Source organism: Nycticebus coucang, chromosome 13 (genome assembly GCF_027406575.1).
Source record: "Nycticebus coucang isolate mNycCou1 chromosome 13, mNycCou1.pri, whole genome shotgun sequence".
Taxonomy (NCBI): Eukaryota; Metazoa; Chordata; class Mammalia; order Primates; family Lorisidae; genus Nycticebus; species Nycticebus coucang.
This window is the reverse complement of record NC_069792.1, coordinates 3,591,118-3,597,117: the sequence shown is the minus strand read 5'-3', so window position 1 is coordinate 3,597,117 and position 6,000 is coordinate 3,591,118. Positions and strand designations below refer to the sequence as shown.

General features: G+C 44.3%; 1 protein-coding gene across 4 annotated transcripts in view; it reads left to right on the top strand.

Annotated features, from left to right (window-relative positions):
- Positions 1-356: 356 nt before the first annotated feature.
- PCMTD1 (protein-L-isoaspartate (D-aspartate) O-methyltransferase domain containing 1) overlaps positions 357-6,000 on the top strand; it is an 87,705-nt gene continuing 82,061 nt past the window's right edge. Inside the window, exon 1 of one of the 4 annotated variants that reach the window (XM_053558707.1) lies at positions 357-509. The gene's annotated coding sequence lies outside the window, so the exon portion shown is untranslated. The remainder of the gene's footprint in view (positions 510-6,000) is intronic. The other 3 variants (XM_053558705.1, XM_053558703.1, XM_053558704.1) reach the window with 3 other exon arrangements.

The following is a 6,000-nucleotide window of genomic DNA, read 5'->3' as shown; positions in this document are numbered from 1 at the left end:
AACCCGCCGAGTGGCGGCGGCGGCCGACGCTGAAGACGCGCGGCAGCAGCGCTTACTACCGACCCGGGGAGCTTCAGGACGCTGCGCGCCCACTTCAAAGTGGCACAATCTTTAGAAAAACTCCGGGCTCTTCGCGAGCACTTTGAGGCCCTGCTCTCGCGGGATCTTCCCCCCACTACCGTCGTCCCTAGGCCTTAGTCAAGGCCTCGCGTTGTTTGGGTGCCGGGGCGGAGCCATCCTGGAGGGGGCGGAGCCAGAGGGGGCGTCCCCAGGCCTTGTTGACTTTGGCTTCCCAGCGGAGCGGCTCCTTGGGCCGCGGGTCTCTGCGCATGCCGGTCGCCGGCGGCTCCGGAGGCCGGGACAGTCCGGCTGCCCCAGACACTGGTTCGGGCCCCGCCCCTTCCCCCGGCGGCGGCGGCGGCGGCAGGCGGCTGCCGCGAACCCCTCGGAGTCGTCGCGCCTAGTTCCGCGCGCCGCTGCGGCGGGCCAGCCTGGCTGCGGCGCCTCAGGTAATGCCGCCGCCGGAGGGGTCGGGGCGTGCGGGGCCGCGTGTGCACGGTGCTGGGGCCCGACGGGGAGCCTGGGGTTGGGGTCTGGGGGAGCCGGGGGCCCGAGGGGCCGGAGGTCGGGGCCGGGGGTCGGGGACGCGGGCACCGCGGGGCCGGGAGTCAGCGCCGGGGAAGTGAGGGGAGAGGCGGGGCGGCCGGGGCGCGGAGGCGCCGGAGTCCCAGGGGTTCGACCCGGCTGGGAGGTCGGCGTCCGGGGGCAGACGGAGGCTGGGGGCGCCGCGTCCTAAGGCCGGTCCTTCGGGTCTGACCTGGCTCGGGGACCACAGAGTCCCCAACGCTGGCGTCGCTGGACGCCCGCGGGCCCCTTACGGCCTTTTCAGATCCACCGTGTGACTTTCTGTTGTTTTGGTTTTGAAGAAAGAGAATCTAACCTACGTAGGCGTGCGGGAGCCTTGGGGGCTGGGAAGAAATTCCGCAGGTTAGAGCAGGCGCTAACGTTTTCTTTCTTACTTTTTTGTTGTTTGTTTGAGTGTCTTCCACTGTTGGTGGTAAGTGCAGTGCCCGTCCTGGTCGGGGTGTCAGACACCGGCCTGGACAGGACCTAGGAGTAGAACTCGACGGCTTAATTTTGCAGATAGAAGATTTTTTTTAACTTTTATTTCGTCTTCGTGTGTCCTATTTTTAAAATTGGGAAATCATAGCTCTGTTTTTAACATTACAGATCAGAAGAACTTAGGTATGGAGGAGAAAGTATACTTTTGGCATAGTTACTATTTTTTCTTAATTACAAGGTATTGCGTGCTCTTTAAGAAAAAAATTAACCAAACAACGAAGAGGCTTACTTACCCTGCGTCGCCCCCACTTCAGGATTTCCCCTTATAAGACCTCCAGTAACCAGTCAGGTGTGGTGTGTAGCCATGTAGAACTTTTTTCTGTACGTTTAATGAGTATGCTTTAGAAACAAAATTGGGATCAAATGTAGTACAGTGTAGCTAACAGTGCACCATAGTTATCCTTCCATTATATTACCTGTTTCAATCTTCTTAAAAGCAACACAGCTATGTATTTATTTCTTTATTGCTGAATGAGGTCTCCAATTTTTCAATTATCAATACCTTTTAAAAAGGGCTACAAATATTTTGAAACCTAATGTGGTAAAAACTTTCAGAATGTCTAGGGCCAGACGGGATACTTTCATATTAAGCAGGTTGAGTAATGTGTTTACACAGAGCTTACTGGTGGTTTTCGTGAGGCTGGATGACTTCATAAAGCTGGTTACTGAAATAGTTTACTTGTTTTTTGAGTGCATTATTTAAAGATAAATTGAAATTCCATATAGCTAGTTGAACACATTTAATTCCTTAAATGTGAAGTGGCTGTTGGTAAAGTACAAAGCTGATGACCAGGAGTTTGCTTTTCAGACAGAAAGAAAAAAAGCATAAGAGATTAAATATTTTGATAAGTAAGCCATAGAGAATAAGCTGGAAGCAGAGGATGATACGACCCTGCTTTCTATTAAGAGAGCTAGCAAATCCCTGTTACGCACTGTTTTTCTGTGTGCGGAAGAGCTGGAGGCTTTGTTGATTTAATCACTACTTGTATTGAAAATGTACTGTGTGTTCATCTTGGTGGTAGCTTGTAGGGAAAGTCATACTGAGTGAAATAATCACAAACAGTAGTCTGGTTCTAAACATGTATGTCCTGAAATGTTGGGTCAAGTTATGTGGCATTTTATTGTTTGGAAACTGTGCTTTAAAGAAATAAAAAATATCCATGTCATTTAGTTCTTCGTGGTAGTAATACACTAGTTGTAGATTAAGTGGCATTCTCCCGATTGCATAAACAGAGGCTTTGAGAGTTGACTCAGCTGCCCAAGATCCTCTCAACGTTTTTTAGTCATGGTGCTTGCTTATCCTCAGGTGTGCTTAATCCAAGAACCTGAGTTTTTTGCTCTGCCTTGCTGCCTCCTGTTAATGAAAAACTGCTTTACATAATTGTTGACCTTAACAATTTCCTCTGCTTTTAAAAAATTGTTTTCTACAAAATAGACACATGAATGTAATCATATGCATTGAAAATAATCTGAAGGATACCTAGTGTGAAACTATAATGGTATGTTTTTAGATCAGGTTTCTGGTGGTGTATTATTAAAATATCAAACCCCTTGATCTTATGCCCTTAACCAAGAGATGGGAAATTGTGTTACTTTGGTCATTGCTAGATGCTTGGTAAATCTGGGTATTGTAAACTGTAGCTCTAACAGCTGCTTGTTCTTTACAGATGTGGAGGGAGAATGTCATTTTATTAAACATTAGTTTTTTTTTTTTTTTTTTTTGTAGAGACAGAGTTTCACTTTATCGCCCTCGGTAGAGTGCCGTGGCGTCACACAGCTCACAGCAACCTCCAACTCCTGGGCTTAGGTGATTCTCCTGCCTCAGCCTCCCGAGTAGCTGGGACTACAGGCGCCTGCCACAACGCCCAGCTATTTTTTTGTTGCAGTTTGGCTGGGGCTGGGTTTGAACCTGCCACCCTCAGTATATGGGGCCGGCGTCCTGCTCACTGAGCCACAGGCGCCGCCCTATTAAACATTAGTTTTATGAACCTACTTGAACTTTTTGTAAACTAATATGCTAAAAAGAGAGTCTGGAAAGGTTAGTTTTTGGTGTTTTTTTGTTTTTGTTTGTTTTTTCATTTTTGGTAGTCCCTTAAAATGCATCATGCCAGTTTAATGAAGTATTACAGTGTTAAGGTGTATTAGTCTGTTTTAGTTTTTCACCGGATGTGACAACTGTATAAAGAAATGGGGCAAATACTGAAATTAATAAAGTGTGATAGGGATGTATTTAAGAATAAAGTCACACATAGGAAAAGCGTTGAGTTTTTCTATTGGCTGTTAAGGATGGTAATTGGATTCATATCTAAGTGGTATATCTCCCCTCAGTGGGCTCTTTTTTTGTTTGAGGCAGAGTCTCCCACTGTTGTCTAGGCTAGAGTATTGTGGCCTCAGCCTAGTTCACAGCAACCTCAAACTTATGGGCTCAAGCGTTGTTCCTGCCTCAGCCTTCCCAGTAGTTGGGATTACAGGCGTGGCCCATTACACCTAGCTAATTTTTCTATTTTTAGTAGAGACAGGCTGGTCTCAAACTCCTAACCTCAAGCAGTCCTTTTGCTTTGACCTCCTAGAGTGCAAGTCAGTTATCTCTCGTACAGTTTACACTAGATACAAGTGGGTTGTATAGTTGTGTAACAGAAATAGTTCAGTCTCCAAAAAGACATGTTTAGAGATTTATTGTTTTTCAGTTATTGTGAGGAAAGAGGCTAGCAGTCTAAAGGTGTGTGTGTGTATTCTCAAAAATTAAGACGAGATCTTATTGCTGATTGGAAGAAACAGAAAGTTTTTTTTTTTTTTTTTTTTGAGTCTTGCTCTGTCACCCTGGTTAGAGTACTATGGCATCATCACAGCTCACAGCAGTCTCAATCTCTGGGGCTAAAGAGATCCTCTTGCCTCAGCCTCTCCAGTAGCTGGAAATATTGACATCTGCCAAGACACCTGGCTAGTTTTTCTAATTTTTTAGTAGAAACAGGGTCTCCTTGCTGAGGCTGGTCTTGAATTCCTGATGTCAATCGATCCACCTGCCTCGGCTAGGTTTATAAGTGTGAGCCACTGTTCCTGGCCAGAAAAGTCATTTTTTAATTTAACCTGAAAATCCTTTGGGGAGGATATATTTATGAGTAGCCAGAAGTCAACTGTTTAGTTTTTATGGAGTACGATCTCTAGTTTGAAATATGTTGGGGTTTCAAACTAGTTGTGTAAAACAGCTATTGTGACATTACATAAAAGACCCAATCCCCAATAGTTTCTAGTAAGAAACTAATATAAAAGGAAAGCCAAGATAGAAGAGGGGGAAATATGAGAACTGGCTGTCAAAGTAGACAAAGGCAGAGGGGTTTTTCAAAGAATGAGTAATCGAGTGGATGGATGTCAAGGAAGATGGGAACTTGCAGTTCTTTGAGATGCTGAAGAAATATCTAATTATAATTATCATCTCGTATAAGCGGTGTCCTGCTGGGGGTTGAGTTACAATGATTAACACGTGTTAGTAACTTGCAGGCTCTTATAAACCTTTTATCATAAGTCAGTTCAGTTTATAATCTAGGGCTATAGTGAGCGTTTGAAGAGCTGTAGGGTGTGAATGCTGTGAGAGTCTGTCTTGTGTGACTTTCACACGCTAGCACTTCTGGCTCATCTTTGTTCATTTTCCTCTTTCACTTCCTTAAGTATAGGTGTTCCCTTAGTTTTAGATCCGTTTTTAGAGCTTTTTCTCTCTTTAGCAATCTTACTAAGACCTGTGGTTTCAGCTGGTCATTCCCTTTCTATCCCTCAACTTTGCTGAGGCTCCTAGTTCTGTACTAATAGCCTCTTTTTCTTTCCTAAGCTTCAGATTTGCCTTTTTTTTGGTTGTCCTTGATAAACTCTTACTAGCTGTCATTTTGGTATTTTTTTTTTTTGTGGTTGTTCTGTCATTTTGTTATTTTATTTATTTATTTATTTTTGAGACAGAGTCTCAAGCTGTTGCCCTAGGTAGAGTGCCATGGCATCATAACTCACAGCAACCTCCAACTCAGGCTCAAGCGATCTTCTTGCCTCAGTTTTTCTATTTTTAGTAGAGACACGGGGTCTCCGCTTTTTTATTTCTTCAGGCTGATCTTGAACTTGTGAACTCAAGCAATCCACTCACCTTGGCCTCCGAGAGTGCTAGGATTACAGGTGTGAACCACTGTGCCTGGCTCATTTTGGTATTTTGAATCATAGATTCAGAATTAAACATTTTTTTCTTTTTCTTTCTTTCTTTCTTTTCTTTTTTCTTTTTTTTTTTTTGAGACAGAGCCTCAAGCTGTCAAGCTGTGGATAGAGTGCTATGGCAGCACAGCTCACAGCAACCTCTAATTACTGGGCTCAAGCGATTCTCCTGCCTCAGCCTCCCAAGTAGCTGGGACTACAGGCACCCACCACAATGCTCGGCTTTTTTTAATTTGTTTTGTTTTTGTTTTTTGGTTGTAGCCGTCATTGTTGTTTGGCAGGCCGGGGCTGGATTTGAACCTGCCAGCTCAGGTGTATGTGGCTGGCGCCTTAGCTGCTTGAGCCACAGGAGCTGAGCCTTAACCTTTTTTTCAAACTTAATTCTTCTTCTTCCTGTTCTTGTTTATATTAATCACCTAAAATTTACTTTTGTCTTCTAGGGTTAGAATGAAAAGGTCACCTTTGAGTCTTCACTCTTCCCTTTTCCTCAGAAATATTTTTTTTGTTATTTTATTGCATTGTGGTTCTTAATTCTCCTATTACTTTTCCATTATTCCAGCAAACATATATACAACAAGAGATAATCCCAATTTCTAGATTTTGCTATTTGTCATGCATATTGCTGGTTAATTGTTGTGACTGCAGTCCTGATCATGTTCCCTGCCTGACGACAAAATAAAAATCCAAAAC